General features: G+C 41.4%; 1 protein-coding gene across 7 annotated transcripts in view; it reads left to right on the forward strand.

Annotated features, from left to right (window-relative positions):
* PLPPR1 (phospholipid phosphatase related 1) overlaps window positions 1-23,418 on the forward strand; it is a 616,358-nt gene that overhangs the window by 390,425 nt on the left and 202,515 nt on the right. The gene's annotated exons all lie outside the window — the stretch shown is intronic.

Consider the following 23,418-nt stretch of genomic DNA (forward strand, 5'->3'; position numbering starts at 1 on the left):
TTCAGTATGAAAGCTTTTTATTCTCTGTTTTATTAAAGAAAATAAGTTCACCATGAATGTGTACTGTGAGTTAAAAGTTTAAGAAAGCATGCATCCAAATCGCTGAGTTTTAGGCATGCTTACTGGTTTACTGAAGGATAAACAGTGCATAAACACAGTGGGGAAAACCTTTTGTTTACATGTCTCTACCTTGACATTGTTCTGAGGATTGTAGAGAAAACATAGGTAATGAACCTAGTACAGTGTTTAGCTCCTAGAAATAAAAGGTAGCTGCGATTATTATGTGGATATAACAAAAAGACAATTATGGAGGGATGGGTCTAGGTCAGGTGAACTAGGCAGCAAGTAATAAATCCTGGCATGCTCGTACAGCATGGTGATACTTTACAAGTCTAATTTTGCTGGGTTATTTCTCAAAGGAACTTCCAATTCAATAGCAGCTCACCAGTGTAGGAGTCTCAGCTGAAATTTGCTTTGCAGCCGATCTATTGCACAAATTGAGGCAGCTGTGCACAGCATGCTTTTCATTTCAATGACTCTATCTTGAAGGGTGTTATGCAAAAGGCCACTAATCAGGGAAAAGGCTCTCTTCAATCGGCAACTTCACAGGGCCTCATGCAAAGGAAAATTTGCCTGTTTCATTAAGAATGAACCAACCTATTGGTTTGTGTGCAACCTGGATCATTTACATTTTCGGTTAAAAAAAATGCTTAGATGTTATTTCCAGTCCCGTGTCTTCCCTCTCAGTTCATTAGCCTGAATAAACTAAGTTCCCTTAGTGGAGAAATTGATTGTAGAACCGTCGGTTTCTTGGGGCTGGTTGTTGCAGCATACCCAGATAACCTTAATAAGATTAGCCTTGTCTTTTCCTATGGGCTTTGATGATGGAAATCTACCAGTCTCCAGTTAAAATCCTTGTCACATTTGACTTTTGTTTTGCTTAATTTTTACAATGTATTCAGCTTGAAGAGTAAAAGTAGATTGATCTGTTTCACTCCTAAATTGTTCCTTACACGGATTTCCATGCCCTGGTTCATGTTTTGTGGGTCTGCAGTCAGTGTATGAAGCAGACGGTGCTAATCTATATAATCTGATTTATGGAGAAAGAAGATGAGACCATGAATATTAATATCCTATTTTCGTGTGATGGTATTCTAAACATATACACTATAAAAAATTCTCAAAATATGAAAGGAAATGATCCCGGGGTCACCTGTATAATTTCTATCCCAAAGAAATGAAGCTGGGAAAGAGCATGTAAACAAAGTATGATTCCGGGCCTTGCCATGGAACAAACTACGGCTCTGAGGCTTCAAGTCTCTGTTCAGTTGTGAAGTACTAGGTGGTGTATTGATGTATCGGGGAAACTGAACACAGCATCCAGTGTCTTTGTGGATCAATTAAGTGCAAGACAGTAGCTTGATGGTTTGTGAATGCTCATATTTCAGTTTAGGTGATTAGCTGTTACAGAAATCAAGTATGATATTGGGATGTAGCATTTTTCCTTTTTCCTGGAGTTATTGGAAATGGATCTAGTATTTGAACATTGGATTTTGGATCTCATAATCGTCTTAACTCCCTAATTTTCCCCAAAAGAAAAGTGAGGTCCAGAGAGATGAAGCAGCTTGCCCAAGATAACCCAGCAAATTAATGATTACATTGCCATATCATATGATAGCCCATTGGTGGTAACAGGTGTCCACAAATGTCCCTTTCTTTGAAAAAACATCAAGGCTCTGTCTATTCTTAAAGAAAATATTTTCTCTGAGATCATGATCATGGTAAAAACAGGTTTCCTTTCTCTAAGTATGACTTTATGCTCCTTTTCTCTTTGTTTGCTATATTGGTTATTCATTCATTAAGTAGCCACTGAATATTGTCATGTGGTTGGTATTCTGCAAGGTTCAGCAGGACAGCAAGAGAAGAGTGAGTATGCTTATATGCTGAGTGGAGACAAGTACTGGGCTAATTATCAAGTAATTAACCAGAAAAAAAGTCCACATAATAGAAATGCACTTGTTACAATGACTATGAGAGTGGAAGATTACAGATAGAAGTTTATGAAGTACCATTAAAAACCCTCAGCAGTGATCTGATTCTAAAGTGCAGTATTTTACTTCTCTTCCCAAAGAAAAGATATTAAGGGAGATCACTTAACTGTGAGCCGCTGAATTTGAACCAAACGTTACACGTCTCCTAGAGATAAATTTTCATGGCCAACAATTGGGAGAAACCACTCAAATGATGTAAAAATTAAGATTTTTGTAAGAGCCGAGGGAACAGACAGTTGTTAAATAATCTAGTGTCTAAGAGAAGTGATGTTTTATGTTTTTGTTCAGTTTGAAAACTGAATTACTCAAATGGCTCTAAAAAATTTTTTTTAACCTTGAAAATCATCATTTCCTTTTACAGATTTGCAGTTCTGGTGATTTGTCAAGGGTTATATGCCTGGGATCACAGATTTAGCTTCACGTCAAAATCAATTTCAGTTTTGCTTCATGTTAAAATGTATAGTTTGCTTCTAATACCTTTCCTCTTTTTATAAAATAGCTTGATTTTTTTTTCGTTAGACTAGGGCTAATTTTGTTGTATCCCTGCTTAGCAGAACTGACATTCCACCAGCTTTGTGCTAAGTTATACCTCCTGGTCCAATTTTCTAATTACAAATGACATGTGGAATAAATTTTCTAATTACAGATGACTTGGGGGAACAAAAGGTTCTTGGATGAGAGTGATGGAAAGATACCAACTGATGGAGCATTGTTAGGTGTCTGGCTAGTGAGCAAAGTCTTCTTATGACTAGAACTCTCAAACCACAGATCTTATCTGTTCCATAGATTTACTTGTTTATCTAAACATTTATTTATCGCTTGCCTCCAAGTGCTACAGATAAACCAGAAAGCCAGAGAGGTCCCTGCCCACATGGAGATTCCTCTGTGTGGAGAAGACAGATAATGAGCAAATAATTGTCACATACCTTCAGATAGAGATAAGTGCCAGTGACAAGAAAATGAAATAGGACAGTGGTGTAGATGGAGAGTGGTGAAGAGTTCCATTAGCTAGGGTGGTTAAGAAGGCCCTTCTAAGAAGATGAAGATCACGGAGAGATCAAGGAGGAACGAATTTAGGCAGAGGGAGCCATAAGTGCAGAGACCTTGACCTGGAACCAGCATGAAGTGTTGAGGGTCAGAAAGGCTGGAGTGGCTGAAGTATAGTATCCGAGAAGGAGAGTGGTATTAAGAGATGGAGCTAGAGATTTGACAGGTACGTGGGCAGGGAGCGCAATAGTTCTCAAAGTGTGGTCCCCAGACCAGCAGCAGCAGCATCGCCAGGAATCTGTGAGTAATGCACATTCTCAGGCCCCATCCCAGACCTACTGCATCAGAGCCTTGGGGGCAGAGCCTGGCATTCTGAGTTTTTACCAGTCCTCCCAGGGATGCGTGCTCAAACCCAGGACCTGCTGATCAAGAGCATTGTTTTCCAGGATAAGGAATTTGTGTTTTATTCTCCACTGCAGGGTTTTAAGCAGAAGAGGGAAATAATGTGATTTAGGCTTTGAGTAGATAACTTTGGCCTTTGTGAGAAGAATGGACAGATTGGTACTCTTTTAAGTATCTGTTCTGACTAAAAATTGTAGCTCAGCAGGAAAGAACAATTAGCAGATTCATGCTGAGCTCTGTTTACTTTTATTGTGAAGGATAATTGTGTTCAATCTTATGCCTGAATTCCAGATGTCAGGTACCTGAAAATGCAGTTAGTAATTCCCTACTGTGAGATGTCAGGGCACTGAAATTCAAACACAGTTGTGGAAATGCAAACCCATTATCAATTGTCTTCGGATACTAATGTCTTAAGTAGGGCAGATTTTCTAGTTGAAAACACCAATTGGCTTTTGCAATGAAGTATAATTAGGACAGTTGTAAATTAATACGCTGTCTGTTTTACTCTGGATAACAGCCCAGATTTGGTAGGGGGTGTGTGTGTGTGTATGTGTGTGTGTGTGTATGTGTGTAAAACATGCTTCCTATGTGGGAACTTAACCTACATACCATAAAATCCCTCTAGATATTTATGGAGTCTTCAAGGGATGATCCAAGACTGTTCTAGAACAAATCTTTTCAACCACCATTTAAATCTGCCATTGTCTCTTCTCTCTTGTTCTACTTTACTTTCTTTCTGAGATATGCTCAGTAAAGTCATATGACGTTATTTGTACCGCAACTACCACAGGTATATCTATACCATCTCCCATTACTAGAGATGTTGCCTTTTGTAATATGCCCTCTTGGCTCTGTCAGCCTCCCAGTTAGGCTAGTGCTAAAGCTGCTCTGTCGAAGGGGCAAACCTCACACACGCTGTTGTTGCCACTGTCAGACAGACTAAGCCCCAGGAAGTGCTGTCTCCAGATCTCACAGGCGTTGTGAGAGAAAGCCACTCTTTCCATTCCTGCTTACGTTTCCTCTCTCCTTGGGACTCAGACAGAATGCTGGCCACTTCTACTTCCCCAAGGGCATCCACTTTCTGTGTTTTGGAATAAATTTCCTCCTGGCACTTCCTTTCTGGTTAGGCAAGATTTCCATCTTACATTCTTGCAGAAATCTTTCCTGGAGTCTTCTGACCTACCCCAGTCTGGTCTGGTGACTCTCTAGGCAAGCAGCACACTTTCGTCACTGCCATCACTCTTGACTGTCATCCTCAGCATTCACTTCTCTGCTTTCCCGTATAGGATCCTATTTCCTGAATTTCATGATTTCCTCTTTCTTATTTCTTTGTTTTGGAGGAGCACATCCCTCACTTCCTAAGAAAGGGTGCACTAGAGGTGAAGTTTTTGTTTTTTTTAGAATTTTCATGTCTGAAATTGTCTTTTATCCTCACACAAGATAGTGATAGTTGGACGTATGAAGATTTCCAGATTAAAAATCACCATTTTGTTAGCACTTTGAAGGGATTGTACCATTGTCTTCTCATTTCCAGTGACATTCAGATTGTTCATTCTTTGTATGAAAACTTTTTTTTTCTCAAGATTCTTCTCTTTCCCCTAGAATTCTGAAATTTCACTGTGAAATGCCTTGGTGTGGGTGTATTTTCACCTATTATGCTGGTCAGAACTTTAAATCTGAGATTCATGTCTTTCATATGTAGGGAATTTTCTTGAATTATTTCACTGGTGATTTCTTCTCCTCCATTTTCTCCATTCTATCTGGTGGTTTGATTTGATTTGAACGTGAAGCTGTTTGGAAGCTCTGGGCACTAGAAGAGGTTTGCTGAATCTTGTCTTCACTGTAGGGTAACTGGATGGACTCCTTTCTTTGGGAACTTCCGATGTCAATATCTTTAGAGTTTTCTCTTTGGTTATAATCCCCAGGGAAGACTCTTCCAATCCCCTGCCTGGCTGCCAACCTCTGGGAGTTGAGTAGATGTGAAAAAGGGCTGAGGTCTGAACATTCAGTAAGTCAGTGCTCTGTCATTGCATTGTTTTCAGTACGGTGCCCAAGTCTCAACTGGGCCTGGTGCCCCCCAGTTCAGAGAAACTCTGTTCCCTTTCCCGAGAACAAAGCTCCAGGTTTCTACCAGGATGGAGAAAGAATTGGAAAAGACTTTGGGGAGCCAAATGCTTCTTAAACATTCTTTTAACAAGTCTTCCTGTTGCTGGCCTCATCTTCTCTACCCCTTCCAGAAGTATTTGGTGCATTGATTCCTGAGCCCATTGGGAGTTCTGCAGTGTAAAGCAGACTGTTCTTGCCTCTCCTTGCTGCTGATTTAGAACTTTGCTTTTTTGAGTCTAAGGCTGTTTCTACCCATTCATCTACTTTCTAGCCTTTAACATTTTGTTTTATTGTCTCCTCTCCCATTTTCCTTTGTGAGTTCATACACTAAAAAAATTCTTGGGTTTCCCTGGGGGCGCAGTGGTTGAGAGTCCGCCTGCTGATGCAGGGGACACGGGTTCGTGCCCCGGTCCGGGAAGATCCCACATGCCGCGGAGCGGCTGGGCCCGTGAGTCACGGCCGCTGAGCCTGCGCGTCCGGAGCCTGTGCTCCTCAACGGGAGAGGCCACAACAGTGAGAGGCCCGCGTACCGCAAAAAAAATAAATAAATAAATAAATTCTTTACTTGAGATTTTATGGGATTTGAGAGGGAGCAGACTTAAATGCATGTGTTTAATTCACCATTTAAAATCAGAAGTGCTTTCAAACTTATTTCCTCCCCTCTAGTCTCTGAACTGGATTGGGAGGAGTGGAGAGTTATATGAATTATGGCACCTTTATCCCCACACTCCCCAGTTAGAAAGCAGAAATAGATACAATGGATTTAGATTAAAAAGTTTTTTTCCCTCTATGTTACCTATGGACATGGTCCAATTCTATTTCTGCTTAAGATAAGATGAGCAGGGATGTATTTAAATTTCAGAAAGAGGAATGGAGATTAGATAATAAAATCTCCTGACTGTGTGGGATGTTGAAGTCGGTTATCAGGGGAATCCTCTGAAGCTTGTGAGCAGCTGAGTTGACAAAGAACTAGGAGCAAAATCATGGATCTTAACTTGGCTGGCATTCCTTTGTGAGGCACAGCAATTAGCACAGAAGCAAGCACGCTCTTCTCTTTGTCTGGATTAAGAAATATCTGCAATTTTAACCAAATACAATGTTCTTATTGATGCATGTTTGGATATTGCAGAGTTGTCCCTGAGATCAAGTTACTTACATCCAATTAGTGCCTGGGCATCATTTTTGAGAGTGGTGGGCATAGCTGCTGCCAGATGGGCAGTGACTTAGTGAGGATGGTAGAGGGGAGGAGGGGGATGTAGCAGCTGCTATGAAAAATACCACATACGACCTGCTCATTAATAATATATTCTCCAGTTTATTGTTTGAGAAGTGATAGCTGATTACCTCTCTACTTTCGCAGAGTCTTTCGGTTTACCTGCTCTGCCTTTTATTTTTCTTTTCTGTTATCCTTCATGTTACTTACAGACATAATTTCATCGGGATATTTTCTGGTGATTTTTTGTCTGTTTTACTTTGAGGGTTGGGGTGTTACCGTGAGCAGGAAAGCTTTCGTTTTTTCAAGAAAGGGATTACGGAGCATGGTTCACCCATGTGAAGTTCCCTTTAGGTGCGTGTGTCACTGTATAGTGTGAAACCAATGCTGTAGGGAGAAAGCTATCCTAGCCCTGCCATGAAATTGGGTTGGATTTATGTTTGGCTGCAGAGTCAAAATAAAGAAAATAAAGGTGTCATTTACTACGTTGTACTGGAAGCTTGGCCCCTTCTTGCCTTTTCTGGGTTTTGAATTTGCGGGACAACACTGATACAATGCTTATTTATTTGACCAGGATTTTCTAATCCCACATTTCTAAAGGCAGTGTTGCACAGGAGTAGAGTATGGGTTTTGGAGTGAGACAGACCTGGGTCCAGATGTGTGTGAGTGACTTTGACCAAGCTAGTTAGTCTCTCTAAACCCCAGCCTCCTTATTTGTAAAATAAGAATGATGTCTGTGCTCTTCCAAGGACTGCTGTGAAGATTAAATGAGCAAATATAAGTAAACAGCTCCTGTCATTGCCATGATTATTATTGCTGTTATTACTATTCAGAGAAAGACTGGAATCATCATTAGGGGAAAAGTGGGAAAAGGCATTTTAGAAGTGACTTGGGGGTGAGCAAAGGCCAGTGAGCTCAGCCTACTCCTCCTGCAGAATCTGGTGGAAGATCTGCATAAATGTGGTTCCACAGCACAGACTAGAAAATCAGTCTTGCTTTATCGAATGTCCACTAGTTCTACCTAGAATTTATCTTATCACACACCAGACATCCTTGTTAGGCCCCAGGAAAAAGCTCAGTAAATCATACTATTTCAAAGTCCCATTTACAAGAACACTTCTTCCTTACCTGTGTCCAACTTCAACAGGCAGTGAACATTGATACTGTTGAGAGAATCCCAGTAGAGCAATAAAAAGGCTTAAATATATTGTTTTTAACTAAAAATTTTTTAAATTAATTAATTTATTTATTTTTGGCTGCGTTGGGTCTTTGTTGCTGCGCGCGGGCTTTCTCTAGTTGCGGGGAGTGGGGGCCACTCTTCATTGTGGTGCGCAGGCTTCTCATTGCGGTGGCTACTCTTGTTGTGGAGCACGGGCTCTAGGCACGCGGGCTTTAGTAGTTATGGCACGCAGGCTCAGTAGTTGTGGCTTGTAGGCTCTAGAGTGCAGGCTCAGTAGCTGTGGCACACGGGCTTAGTTGCTCCATGGCATGTGTGATCTTCCCCGACCAGGGCTCGAACCCGTGTGCCCTGAGCTGGCAGGTGGATTCTTTTTTTTTTTGCGGTACGCGGGCCTCTCACTGTTGTGGCCTCTCCCGTTGTGGAGCACAGGCTCCGGACGCGCAGGCTCAGCGGCCATGGCTCACATGCCCAGCCTCTCCGCGGCATGTGGGATCCTCCCTGACCAGGGCACGAACCCGTGTCCCCTGCATCGGCAGGCGGACTCTCAACCACTGCGCCACCAGGGAAGCCCTGGCAGGTGGATTCTTAACCGCTGCGCCACCAGGGAAGTCCCTAACTAAAATATTTTAAAATGTCCAAATATTCATATGAGTAGTTGTACAAAGTAGTAAATGTGGAAAATTATCCGAACCTTCTAGCTGATACATTTTCGGAGTTGGAGAGAATATTAAAAAAAAAAAAGTGAGCTTGAAAAATAAACAGGATTCAAAGGATCCGTGATTCAGAACTGGGTTTCCTGCATTAAAATACTTAAAGTTATGCAAAATTGACTGTGGAAAGAATAACACTTAGTAAATGAAGACTTTTCTTTTTCCTGTGTATCAAATCAAATGCATTTCATAAAGGAGCAGGAACCTCTTAAAATAAATACAGTGAAGCCTCCTTTAAGCATTCACTCTAGGGACTAACAAAAATCAATTGCCTCCTCAAGTTAGATCTTTAATAAAAGATGGAATCAAAACGGTATTGGAAGCTGTGTCCACATTCTGAAGAAGTGGCCCCTTAAGACGGCTGATTGCCCACCAGGCAGCATCTTAATACAGATTCTGTTGTCTTTTTTAAAGGAGATGGTTTGATTGAGGAATGCCCTATTGAATACAATGTCTAGTCCTTGCCATATTGAATATAAGCTTTAGCCCTTCGTCTGTTTACTTATTAATGATCAGATTCATTATCTTAAATAACAGAGAGAAAAAATATCTCCAAGCCTCATAATAGCAAGAGGGAGTACATTTATTTGTACTTCTCAGGAGAACTCCGCTTGGCTGATATCACCTAATTAATCTTTACAGTTGGTCCGTAAGGAGGATGCAGTTTTACTGTCCCTCAATCTGTAGATCTAATAACTGTGGAACATAGAAGATAAATTGTATTTGCCCTGAATAGCGGTTTTAAAGGAGTCTCTACAGTGCCAATAATGAAGCCCATTCTAAGCTTTGTACACAAGGGGACTTTGACTCAGAGCTTCCTGTATGGGATGCCTGGAGACTGTTGAAACAGCGAAAATCTGTTAGAAATGTTCAGGTGGTTCCAGTTCTTCGAGCAACGCAGTCTGTGCTATGCCTTTGGGACTTACTAGGGCCTCTTCTCTTTCCTAAATTTTGGGATCTGGGTGGGTTGGGATGCTGTGTGCAGTAAAGTACACAGTGACAATTCCTACCATGGGAGAGAAGGATTAAAACGCTGTCATATGTCACTTGATACACGTGGATGGGGCAGTGAAACAGTGAAAGCAGAATGGCTGTAATGATGACGATGATGAAAATAAGGACAGTGTTAATGACTTATTTTATTAAATGCTACCCTGTGCAGGCCCAGAACCAAATATTCTACTTACTTTATTTTCTTTAATCAACACAATACTCTATGAGGTTGGTATTATTATCACACCAAGTTTACAGGGAAGAAAATAAAGTGTCTGACTTCTGTTAATAAAGAAAAATGTGGAAAATCAGAGCTTCACAGGAGTCATTTTTTTGAATTGAAATATAGTTGATTTACAATATTGTATTAGTTTCAGGTGTACAGCATGGCGATTCAGTATTTTTACAGGTTATATGCCATTGAAAGTTATTACAACATGATGGCTGTAATTCCCTGTGCTGTCCAATATATCCTTGTTGCTTATCTATCTTATACATAGTAGTTTGTATCTCTTTCCCATACCCCATCTCCCCCCTCCCCCCTTCCCTCTCCCCACTGGTAACCACTAGTTTGTTTCCTATATCTGTTTCTTTTTTGCTATCTACATTCATTTGTTTTGTTTTTTAGATTCCACATATAAGTGATACCATATGGCACTTATCTTTTTCTGTCTGACTTACTTCACTAAGCATAATATTCTCTAGGTCCATCCACCTTGCTGCAGATGGCAGAAGTTCATTCTTTTCTATGGCCGAGTAATGTTCCATTGACACGTATACCACATCTTCTTTGGCCATTTGTCTGTTGTTGGATCCTTGGGTTGCTTCCATACGGTCCAGTTAGTTTTCAGTGAGAATTGTTCCACATGTAGATGTATTTTTGATGTGTTCACGGGAGGACATGAGCTATACATTTTCTTACTCTGCCATCTTGATTATCTCCCTGAGGGAGTCATTTTTTCCTGATGCAAAAGATGGCAGTTCACTTTGCAACGCTCCTCTATACAATTCAACTCAATTTTTGATTTGAGGATTTCTTTGGGATACTGTGTGCAGGGTTTGGGCTGGGGACTGAGCATAGGGAAATGAAAATGGCACAATGTTTGTCCTTAAGAAGTTCAGCCCAAACTCGGCTACAAACTCAAATTCTTTCAGGGGCAGCCATGCAGCATGACACCAATGAGTATGGCAAGGACTGAGGCCAACTGGAGATGTTGCAATTAGACGACATTAACAACAAAAATTCCTGCCATGTGACCAGAACCCCTCTCTGGGCTGGGTTAAGTCTGGCATTATTTTGCAACTCATGGACTAGCTGTATTCTAATTTCTTGACCAATAGCATATTTTCTCTGTGATTTTTCATATTAAAATTAAAACATAAGACCTTTACCTCTGTGATATGGAAATTTTGATATGGAGGTTTAGGAACTACTGACGGCCATGCTGTGCTTTGAAGGATGCCACTGTAGCGAGAATGGAGTAGGCTTGCAGAGAGAAGCAGAGACAAGAGATGAGATAATGGAAGGTCCAGATGGCATTCGTATCCCCAGTTCCAGTTACCCTAAGGCCCAGTGGTACCTTTCCTGTGATTTGTTCAATGATTTCTTCAGTTATAGAAAATGATACTCTAGAATATCCTTCCAAGATATTCCTCTTTCTCTTTTAGCCAGACCTAGTTTAAGGGGTTTCTGCCACTTGGAACTAAAAGTGACTTGATTAATTCACAGGGCTGCCTGTGAACCCAGTAAGGGAGACGAAGGAGGTAGAAAGTCAAAGATGAGAGTATTGCATCCATCCAGAGAGCGCACAGCCAGCTGGGGCCATCTATACTCATCAGCCTAAACATAGAGACACGGGTACTCAAGACCAAACAGCTGGAGTCAAAATTAGAAGACAAAAGGATACTAAGGGAATTGGGGGAAAAATTTTGATAAGAAAAAAAATTCAGTTCCTATTTGGAACTGAAGCCGAAGCCATAATGAATGAGCTTTTGCCTGAAAGCTGTTGGAAAATGGATTCTGGTGTTTCTCAGTAGGTCAAAGACAGGGCTCTTAAAGGAGGGGAAGCTGGGACTAGTTTTCAGAAGGAGGAGGTGAAGCTGGAGGTACTGGGGCAGTCTGTACAGTGGACTCACTTCTTTAGATTGTCTCAGAACTTACCCTGGCCTCTTAGGGGACCTCTGCTCTCATTGGAGGTGGACCAGGATGGCTATACTGGCTTCATCTTCATCTGGATCTGAACTCTAAGGGTATTGCTACCTTCTTAGTATCAGGGAACATATAACACATCCTGAACATATTCTGTGAACATCTTCCATGCTTTCTCTCCAGCTATGTTTAAAAAAACAAACAAACAAAACAGCTTTATTGAGATGTAATTCATGTGTTAAACAATTCACCATTGAAGGTATATAATTCAATGGCTTCTAGTGTATTCACAGAGTTGTGCAGCCACAATGACAATATATTGTAGAACATTATCTCCAACCCCAAAAGAAATCCTGTCCCCATTAGCAGTTACTCCTCATTTCTCTCTCAACGGTCCCGCTCCCAGCCCTAGGAAACCACTAATCTGGTTTCTGTCTCATTAGATTTGCCTATTCTGGACATTGCACATAAATGGATTCATATAATATGTGCCTTTTGTGATTGGCTTCTTCCACTTGGCATAGTGTTTTCAAGGACCATCTATGTTGTAGATATATGAATAATTCGTGTCTTTATTGCCAAATAATAGCCCATTGTAGGGATATACCACATTTTATTTTTCCATTCATCAGCTGATGGACATTTGAATTGTTTCCACTTTTTGGCTATTTTATGAATAACAGTGCTGTGAACATTCATGTACAACTTTTTGTGTAGATGTATGTTTTCATTTCTCTTGCATATATACCTAAGAATGGAATTGTTGGGTCATGTGGAAACTTTATATTTAACATGTTGGGGAAATGCAAACTGTTATACAAAGTAGCCACACCATATTACATTCCCACTGGCAAAGTATAAAGGTTCCAGTTTTGCTGTATCCTCACGAACACTTGTTTTATTAAATGTTTTTTGACTGTACATATCCTAATGGTTATGAAGATATATCTCATTGTGGTTTTTATTTGTATTTCCCTCATGGCTAATAACATTGAGCGTCTTTTTATGTGCTTATTGGCCATTTATATATCTTCTTTGTAAAGATATCTATTTAGATTCTTTGTCCATTTTTTTTTCCAATACGGGGGCCTCTCAGTGTTGTGGCCTCTCCCGTTGCAGAGCACAGGCTCTGGACGCGTAGGCTCAGCGGCCATGGCTCACGGGCCCAACCACTCCGCGGCATGTGGGATCTCCCCGGACCGGGGCACAAACCCGTGTCCCCTGCATCGGCAGGCGGACTCTCAACCACTGCACCACCAGGGAAGCCCTGTCCACTTTTTTTTAAACATCTTTATTGGAGTATAATTGCTTTACAATGGTGTGTTAGTTTCTGCTATATAACAAAGTGAATCAGCAATACATATACTTATCCCCATATCTCCTCCCTCTTGCGTCTCCCTCCCACCCTCCCTATGCCACCCCTCTAGGTGGTCACAAAGCACCGAGGAGCTGATCTCCCTGTGCTATGCAGCTGCTTCCCACTAGCTATCTAGTTAACAGTTGGTAGTGTATATATATCCATGCCACTCTCTCACTTCGTCCCAGCTTACCCTTCCCACTCCCCATGTCCTCAAGTCCATTCTCTACATCTGTGTCTTTATTCCTGTCCTGCTCCTAGGTTCATCAGAACCTTTTTTTTTTAGATTCCATATATATGTGTTAGCATATGGCATTTGTTTTTCTCTTTCTGACTTACTTTACTCTGTATGCCAGACTCTAGGTCCATCCACCTCACTACAAATAACTCAAATTCCTTTCTTTTTATGGCTGAGTAATATTCCATTGTATATATGTGCCACATCTTCTTTATCCATTCATCTGTCGATGGACACTTAGGTTGCTTCCGTGTCCTGCCTATTGTCAGTAGAGCTGCAATGAACATTGTGGTACGTGACTCTTTTTGAATTATGGTTTTCTCAGGGTATATGCCCAGTAGTGGGATTGCTGGGTCATATGGTTGTTCTATTTTTAGTTATTTAAGGAACCTCCATACTGTTCTCCATAGTGGCTGTACCAATTCACATTCCCACCAGCAGTGCAAGAGTGTTCTCTTTTCTCCACACCCTCTCCAGCATTTATTGTTTCTAGATTTTTTGATGATGGCCATTCTGACTGGTGTGAGATGATACCTCATTGTAGTTTTGATTTGCATTTCTCTAATGATTAATGATGTTGAGCATTCTTTCATGTGTTTGTTAGCAATCTGTATATCTTCTTTGGAGAAATGTCTACTTAGGTCTTCTGCCCATGTTTGGATTGGGTTGTTTGTTTTTTTGTTATTGAGCTGCATGAGCTGCTTGTAAATTTTGGAGATTAATCCTTTGTCAGTTGCTTCATTTGAAACTATTTTCTCCCATTCTGAGGGCTAGCTTTTTGTCTTGTTTATGGTTTCCTTTGCTGTGCAAAAGCTTTGAAGTTTCATTAGGTCCCATTTGTTTATTATTGTTTTTATTTCCATTTCTCTAGGAGGTGGGTCAAAAAGGATCTTGCTGTGATTTATGTCAAAGAGTGTTCTGACTATGTTTTCCTCTGAGAGTTTTATAGTGTCTGGCCTTACATTTAGGTCTTTAATCCATTTTGAGTTTATTTTTGTGTATGGTGTTTAGGGAGTTTTCTAATTTCATAGTCTTACATGTAGCTATCCAGTTTTCCCAGCACCACTTATTGAAGAGGCTGTCTTTTCTCCATTGTATATTCTTGCCTCCTTTATCAAAAATAAGGTGACCATATGTGCGTGGGTTTATCTCTGGGCTTTCTATCCTGTTCCATTGATCTATATTTCTGTTTTTGTGCCAGTACCATACTGTCTTGATTACTGTAGCTTTGTAGTATAGTCTGAAGTCAGGGAGCCTGATTCCTCCAGCTCCGTTTTTCTTTCTCAAGATTGCTTTGGCTATTCAGGGTCTTTTGTGTTTCCATACAAATTGTGAAATTTTTGTTCTAGTTCCGTGAAAAATGCCATTGGTAGTTTGATAGGGATTGCATTGAATCCGTAGATTGCTTTGGGTAGTAGAGTCATTTTCACAACATTGATTCTTCCAATCCAAGAACATGGTATATCTCTCCATCTATTTGTATCATCTTTAATTTCTTTCATTAGTGTGTTATAATTTTCTGCATACAGGTCCATTTCTTCTTCCTCTTCCTTTTTTAAAAAAAGTTTGCTCTCTCTCCCTAGATGATCACCTGTACTTGGCAGGTAAGTTACCACATATGTTAATGACTCTAAAATCTGTATCTCTAATCTAGAACTCTTTTTTGATTCTCCAGACTGACACATTTACCTGGCATCAGTATTGCAGAAACCCCACAATCAGTGTGTTCAAAAGTGAATCAACATTTATCTCCTTAACCTCTTCCTCCTCTTCCTATGTTCCCTAGTGGAAGCACCATTCCACAATGTTGTAAAGACAGAATCTTGGCATCATCCTGGATCTTTCCTCTCTGTCACTGTGTTAGTTTCATATTGCTGCTATAATAAATTACCACAAATTTAGTGCTTAAATCATACAAATTTAGTATCTTACAGTTCTGGAGGTCAGAAGACCAAAATGACTCTCACTGAGCTAAAATCAAGATGTCGGCAGGCCAGCATTTCTTCTGAAGACTGTGGGAGAATCTATTTCCTTGCTTTTTCCAGCATCTAGAGGCTACCACTATTTTTTGGCTCGTGGCCTCCTTCCTCCATCTTCAAAGCCAGCAAGGTCAGTCCTCACACTGCCATCTCTGGTTCTCTTTCTTCTGCCCCCTCTTCCACTTTAAGGACCCTTGTGATTCCACTGGACCTACCAGGATAATCTAGGATAATCTCCAAGTTTAAGGTCATCTGATTAGCAGCCTCATTCTATCTGCAACCTCAATTCCCCTTTGCCATATAGCCTAACCTATTCATAGGTTCCAGGGACATCTTTGGGGGGCTGTGATACTGCCTACCACACCTTACTTAGATAATCAAACACTAGGTCTAATAACTTCTGCCTCCTAAATATGTCTCAATCCCATCCAATTCCCTTTTCCTCATTTGTCTCCAAAATAATTCAGATCTCATCAACTGTCACCTCAATTATGCTAATAGTTTCCTAACTGGCCTCCCAGTGTTTGGCTTTCTCTTTCCCAATCCATTCTACACGACCCTTTCCCTCAGGATGTGGGCTATACTTCTTAACATGGAGTATGGGTCCCTTCACGATATATCCCTTGCTTACAACCTCACCACCATCTCTTGCTAGTATCTCCTTGTACCTTTTATTTTAGCTACTTCTGAACTTCTGTCATGTTCTTCCAACGCAAGGTACTCTCTCTTACCTCCAGGCCTGCATACCTGCTAATCCTTAAAACTGCAATAAGTTGTGTTTCAGTTTTCACTTTGCTAAAGTCTACTTTATTTCTCTTTCAGGACTCACTTAAAATATCCCTTCCTTTAGGAAGTCTTTTGCTATTCCCCATCCTCCGGAAGTTATGTGTCCCTACTTCCCTATATCAGCACTTACTATTTTTGCATTGTAAGCATCATATCTGTCTTGCTTATCATCCCTGGTGTATTTTTAGTGCCTAGCTGGTGCCTGACATATATTAAATTCTCAATATAAATTTGTTGAGTTAGAGAAAAAAATCAGTATGGTCCTTTATCAAATAAAGTGGCCTTGCTTGGTTCAGCCCTGCCTACCTCTTGAAATTCATCCTGCCTGTCTCTCACTCTTCCTTTCTGTGATCCATGCACACTGGCCTCTCAGTGCTGCCAAGGGCCCCTGCTCCATCATGCTGTAGGAACATTGCCTATGTTGTACCTTCTCCGTGGAATGAATTCCTGTGCCCATACCTCTCCTGCAGATCTCAGCCCAGGGATCACTTCTTCAGGGAAATTTTTCTTGACTGTCCCCTTTTATAGACTAAATGTTTGTGCAGCCTCCCCATTCGTATGTTGAAACATTAAACTGTGGAGATCGGGCCTTTGGGCGGTAATTAGATTTTGATGAGGTCATAAGCGTGGGCCCCATGATGGGATTAGTGTCCTTATGAGAAGAGGAAGAGACTAGAGCTGTCTTTCTCTCTTCATATGAAGACACAGTGAGAAGGCAGCCATCTGCACCCAGGAAGAGGGTCTTCATCAGACGCTGAATTGGCTGGTATTTTGATCTTGGACTCCCAGCCTCCAGAACTGTGAGAAAATGTCTGTTGTCTATGGTATTAAGCCCCACAGTCTATGGTATTTTGTTATGGTTTACAGCAGTCTGAGCTGACTAAGACACACCCCATCCCCTTTCCCAGTCAAGCTCTCTTGTTATATAGTCTTCAAAAACACTTATGTTAGAGCCATTATCTCAGTATTTATGCATTCATTAGAGGGGATATTTAATTAATGTTCGTCTCACTAACAGACTAGGTTCCATAAGAACAGGAACTATCTATTTTGACTTATCATTTTATTCCCATTCAGCCACCAATAAATATTTGTTGGATAAAAAAAAAGCAATGAATGAATCCTTTTATCCTCTGAGTTTCTCCCTTTTTCTCTCCCTTACTCCTTTTCTCTACTCTTCACTGTGCTAGCTAGGGCAACTTATCATAAACACGTGAGCACAAAGTGTTTCTTTGTCTACATTAGAATAGCTATATAAGACTCGTGAGGTTGTCTGGACCAATCTCCATACCAGGCAGAAGTTCATTCCCCCAGCCTGAGGCTTGGGCTGATAACTTATGAACTTTCTCCGTTGCTGGCAGCTCATGACATTTCAATTTGTTATATTTTTCAACAGTTCTGATTGTTTGAAAACTCTCCATTTACCAAACCAACAACCATCTTCTTAAATTCCTCCCATTTATCCCATTTCAGCCCTCTGCAGCAATAAATGATAAAGTTATTCTCTCTTCTACGTGACTCCCTTCATATTTTTAAAGGCAGGTATTAGGGACTGTCTTCCGTTGCCCAAGACTCTTGTCTAGGCTCTGTTCCTTTCAACCATTGCCATTCTGTTTGTGTTTGGTGGCTCTTCTCTTACTTCTTTCCCTACCTCCTTCCTTCTCCCACCCTTACTTCCTTCTTCCCATTTTTCCTTTCCTCTTCCCTTGCTCCCCATTCCCTCCTCTCCTTTTCTATTTTCTTTCTTTCCTTCCTTTCTCCTGTTTCCTCTTCCCCTTGTCCTTTTGTTTCCCTCTGCACTTCCCTTCCCTCCTCCCTTTCCCTACTTCATTTCCCAAATAATATAAAGCAACAAGGTGATCTCTAGTTCTCATTTTTCTCTTAAAGATCAGACCTACCCTGATCATCACAGTGGACAGGGAAGGAAGGAGAGAGGGACATCCCCAGCTGTGGGTTATTTTGATAAGAGTGACAGTTGTGCTTTCATCCAAACTGTGGATGAAAATGTTGAACAGGATTGAGCTATGTACAGAAACCTGGGAATCCTACTAAAACTTCCCTTCAAGTTAATCCTGATCCATTAATTAACACTCTCAGTTATTAATATGCTGTCACCAAAGCCATGTGGAAAATGTGACTGATAATGTAATCACCAGGAAATCTTGAAAGCTAGATTTAATATGTCAGAGAAATCCATTCATTCATTTATTCACTCAATTGAGTGCCCACTTCATATGTAGCCCTGACATTTTAAACTGAATATTTTGGTAATGGCAGCTATAATAGAGCTTTGAAATTTCAGAATGTCAAGCTTCTGTCCACCCAGAAGTCATGTAATGAGTTTCTTGTCTGTTTGGATACATTCAGAAAATATACCATAGTCACTGATCAATTTTGTATTTGATCCTGGGTCCTTCTGCTTTAACTTTAGAATTTCCATTCATCGACTCATCTGACATGTACGTGCATTGCTGTGGTGGGTGCTTCCATCTTCTTGGCTAACTGAAATGGGTCTTGTGACTGTCTCTTTTCATTAGGTCAGCTATGCCGCTTTAGCATCCCAGAAGAAGCAGTCAGGGCTCTAGAGTGCATGAATGATTGGAATCTGTGAATCATTGTCAGGGTTCCTAGATCTTTTACCGAGGGGGTGGCCCTGAACAAGTGCCAGATATCAGCGCAGATCAGTTCCCAGCTGCACTGGGATACTTTACTTAAAACTACGGTTTTTCCGTAAGTGTGATAAGGACATATTTCCTTTCTTTCCAGCCCCCTGTTCAAGTGATCATCAAATCTTGTCATTTTTTTTCCTACCTCTTAACTCTCTTTGGTGTTTGTCCTCCCATCTCCATCCTTCTTGCTACTACTTTATCCAGATCATCATCATCTTCCATCTGAATTGCAGCCAGAATATTCTAGCAGGGCTCCCTTCTTCCTGCCTTGCCTTCCTCCTGATATCGTTCACACTGTAGCAAGAGCGATGTTTCTAAAACATAAATCAACTCAAGTCATTCTCCTGCTCAAAAACCTTCAGGGGCCTCCCCGGTGGCGCAGTGGTTGAGAGTCCGCCTAACGATGCAGGGGACACGGGTTCGTGCCCCGGTCCCGGAAGATCCCACATGCCGCGGAGCGGCTGGGCCCGTGAGCCATGGCCGCTGAGCCTGCGCGTTCGGAGCCTGTGCTCCGCAACGGGAGAGGCCACAACAGTGAGAGGCCCGCATACCGCAAAAAAAAAAAAAAAAAAAAAAAAAACCTTCAGTAGCTCCCTACTGCCTACAGATTTAGGCCTAATCTCTTATCAAGACATTCAAGGCCATTTGTGATTTGGTTCTAACCTTCCTCTGTTGCCTGACCTTTCCCCATTCTCTGTATAGTTCCTTTGGCTCCCTCCATTTCCTTGAATGTATTACCTTTGCACTTGCTGGTGTTCTGTCTGAATACCCTACTTTCTCCGTCTTCTTGCTGACTACCCAAGAGTCCATGCAAACACATCAGAGATGCTCCCTGCGACACCCCTGCCTCACCAGACCCAGGCAGAATTGGACATTCCTTCCTTTTGTTTCTATGTTTCTTTAAATTAGGTTATTAACAGATTATTTCTCTCTTGAGGTAAGGGGTTATGGTTTTATTTTGTCTATCCCTAACAACTGAAACATAGCAGGTGCATACTATATATTTGTTGAGTTAATTCATAAATACCATCACACTAGAAAACACTTACGTGGTCCTTATTCTGGATCAGGCACTGTTCTAAGCACTCTGTACATGTTACCTATTTAAGGAGTGAATGTGTACAGCCTGGCGGCCTTTTTGGTTCATATGCACTGCCTTATGACTTAAATGTCACAGAAATGTGAAACCCACGCTAGCAGCCCTTCTGTCACCAATTTGGACCCCCATTTCCTTGCTTCTACTTTTCTCAGCTCACTAGTGACATCCCTGCATGCTTCAGTCTATCTCAGTTCTAGAAACAATCTGCTCTTAAGGCAGGAAGCTTCAAGAAGCCCCAGTCCTCCTCCCCAACGAGTGGTAGTGTCAGGCCCAAGCAGTGACTACAAGTTCCAAGCCATGCTGTCAGTGGCTTTGCAGCTCATCTGACTCAGAGTGTGGTATCTGAACAGTGACCCTATAATCCGTGTTTATCAAGCTCTCTATTCCTTTCTCAGACCTTGAAACTGTCCATCCTAGAATTGTCCCCTTGTACCCAGTTTTCTAACTTCAATATTCCCTCGTCCTCTATTCCTCAGGTGCCTCAATCAGTGGGACTAAACTTCTGACTTAGTCACTATGCCAAGGGACTTCGTCATTAAATGACTTTCTCAAGATCACATAGCCAGTAAGTGGTAGAACCAAGATTCAAATTAGTAACATTCTGATTCCAAACATAAAATAGCGTTTTCTCTGTAAATTGGAGGAAGAAACACTTGGGACAAGCACAGAAGTGTTTCTGGGCCACTAAAGGAGGTTGAGCTCATGCTAAGTGCTCAATGAATACTCCCTGTTTTGGATGTTGATCTAGTGTCACTGCATAAGCCTCTCTTATTGATTGCGGCCAAGGCAATGATAAAATTATGAAGTGGAACCAATCAAAAGCTTCTCTGAACTCGGAAAGCCTTGTAGGTAAATAACTGGGGGTTGCCAAAGGTGACAGAAGATGTGGTTAAAAGCACATTCAAACCCAGTGAAAGGCTGACAGTTGCTGGAGCAACTTTCCCCAAGTAGGTGAGGGTATTTGAGTGTGGGGAACAGGTATGAATTCCGTGTTAGCAATGGTGAGCTTGAGCTACCCTGAGATCACAGAAACTGTGAGGAAGCTGATGAGCCAGGAGAGCCTACAAAGGGAGAGACACAGCAACAGTGTCAGGAGAGGGGGCAGGTGCCACAGGAGACCAAGGCAAGGGGAACCTTTCTAAAGAAGATACCATCCTCAAGATGGGAAATGGCCAGAGCAGAATATAACCCTTCATCTGTAGCCGGGGTTGGTTAGCAGTGCATACGGGGTGGGCAAGGCAGTTTCTGAATGAGTGAGCATACAACTGAATGGTCCCATGGACGTGAAAGTGAGCACGTGTGATCTGAATAAGCACCTTTAATATCAGAATGGGCTTGTGAAACATCTGTGTGCGTTGTGAAACATGTATGAACATGTGTAAGGTCTGAGTGAACATGTATTGATGTATTATCTGAAAAAGGGTAGGTGGCATCTAGATAAACACGTGAGTGTGGAAGATCAAAGTGAATAGTTTAACATATGTAAGATTTAGGTAAGCATTTTTAACAACACAGCAAACATGTGTATCATCTCAGTGAGCATGTGTAGTGTCTGATGAGGGTTTGTGATGTCTCAGGTGTGACTTTCTGAATAAGCGTGAGCACGATCTGAATATCAGTGTGTAATGTTTGAGCTATTTACTATCTAAATGAATCTGTTTTTAAAACAACTAACATGTGTAACATTTTAGTGAACGTGTGTGTCACCTGTGTTAGTAGAACCTATGAATGGGGATGTGTAACATCTCAGTTGGTGGGTCTCAAACTTGAGCGTGTGCCGGAATCACCCACAGGACTTGTTAAGCACACATTGCTGGGACCTCTTCCCCAGAGTTTCTGAATCAGAAGGTCTGGGGTTGGGCCCAAGAATATGCGTTCAGATGATCCTGGTGCTGCTGGTCTGGGAACCACATTTTGAGAACTACTGTTTCAAGTATGAGTGATACCTATGTGTGGCATTTCAGTGAGCTGATTAACAGCTACATGGGCACATGGCAGATCTAAGTGAACACAGGTAACATTTAAGGGACATATGTGTCACCTGAGCAAACACTGTGACAGCTATACAAGCCCATGTAACAGTGGAATGATGTGTGAGGAACATAAGTGAACCTCCGTATGTTTGCAAAAACATCTGAATAAGCATGTATAAATATGAGGACACATGGAATATCTGAATGAGTTTGAGTACCATCAGAGTAGATATATCTAGACGGTGTGTATGTGTTTTACATCTGAAGGCACTCATTGTCTATATGACTAGACAGACATCTGTACAAATAATTACCATGCATCCTGGAAAATGCAGCAATGAGTGTCCAGGGAATAAAGATGCGCAAGAAACAATAGCTACACTAGGAGCAGAAGCTACTAGAGGAGAATGGAGGTGGAAGATGACCTGTGAGGTCTGTTTTAAACGCTGATTAGGTCTATAGCTATACCACCCTGAATGTGCTGCTTCTCATCTGATCTTAGAAGCTAAGCAGGGTCGGGCTTGGCTAGTATTTGGATAGGAGACCAACTGGGAATACCCAGTGCTGTAAGCTTTTTTTTTTTTTTTTTTAAAGCTGGTTAGGAATTCTCTAGAATGACAGGAGGAGGTAGGTGGGGAAAGTCTTTCTGTAAGAGAGCACAGCATAAGCAAAGGCATAACACAGAATAGCTTGGTGTGTTTGGGGAACCAAAAGTGGCTTGGGATTTTGAGAATAAAATATGATGTGGGAGCAGGGGCTGAGGCTAGAGGGTTCCCAGTGGATCAGATCATGGAGATCCTTGTGAGCCATGATATAGAATATGGTGTTTTTCCCCCCAGTAAATGATACAAAATCAATGAATTGGTTTTAGGCAGGGGATTAATGTGATGGGTTTATGTTCAGAAATATCACTCTGGAGTGTGAATGGAAGATAGATTGGGAATGGAGCAGGAAGTCTACTGCAACATCTGTTATATTTATGACAGATGATGAGGTCTTAAGCTATAAAAAATGCAGTGGAAAATAAGGGACAAAATTAGGATCTATTTTAGGAGATAAAAGTCCACAGGACTTGTGGACCTGGTGGGTCACAAAATTAGGATCTATTTTAGGAGGTAAAAGTCCACAGGACTTGTGGACCTGGTGGGTCATGAGTCTCAGGTGGAAAGAATGGGAGAGACAGGGAATATGGGAGAATGGATTGGAGAGAATCATATATTTAGTATTAGATACCGTCAATTTAGGTGCTTCTTTGACATTCAGAAAGGGATGTTGTACACTTGGGTCTGGAGCTCAGGGGACAGTCCAGGCCAAAGACAGAAATTTGGAAATGATTAGTTAGTGATAACTACACTCATGGGAATGGCCAGACGTTGGTGAGAAGAGTAAAGAGCAAAGAGGCCAAAGATGGGGAAACCTAGGATCATCAACATTTGAGGGGTAGGCAAATGAAGACTCAAGTAAAAGGAAATTAGGTGGAATGTTAGAAAGATAGAGGCATGCAGAATCATGTGACCTCGTGAAAC

Source organism: Stenella coeruleoalba (genome assembly GCF_951394435.1).
Source record: "Stenella coeruleoalba genome assembly, chromosome: 7".
In the NCBI taxonomy this organism is placed as follows: domain Eukaryota; kingdom Metazoa; phylum Chordata; class Mammalia; order Artiodactyla; family Delphinidae; genus Stenella; species Stenella coeruleoalba.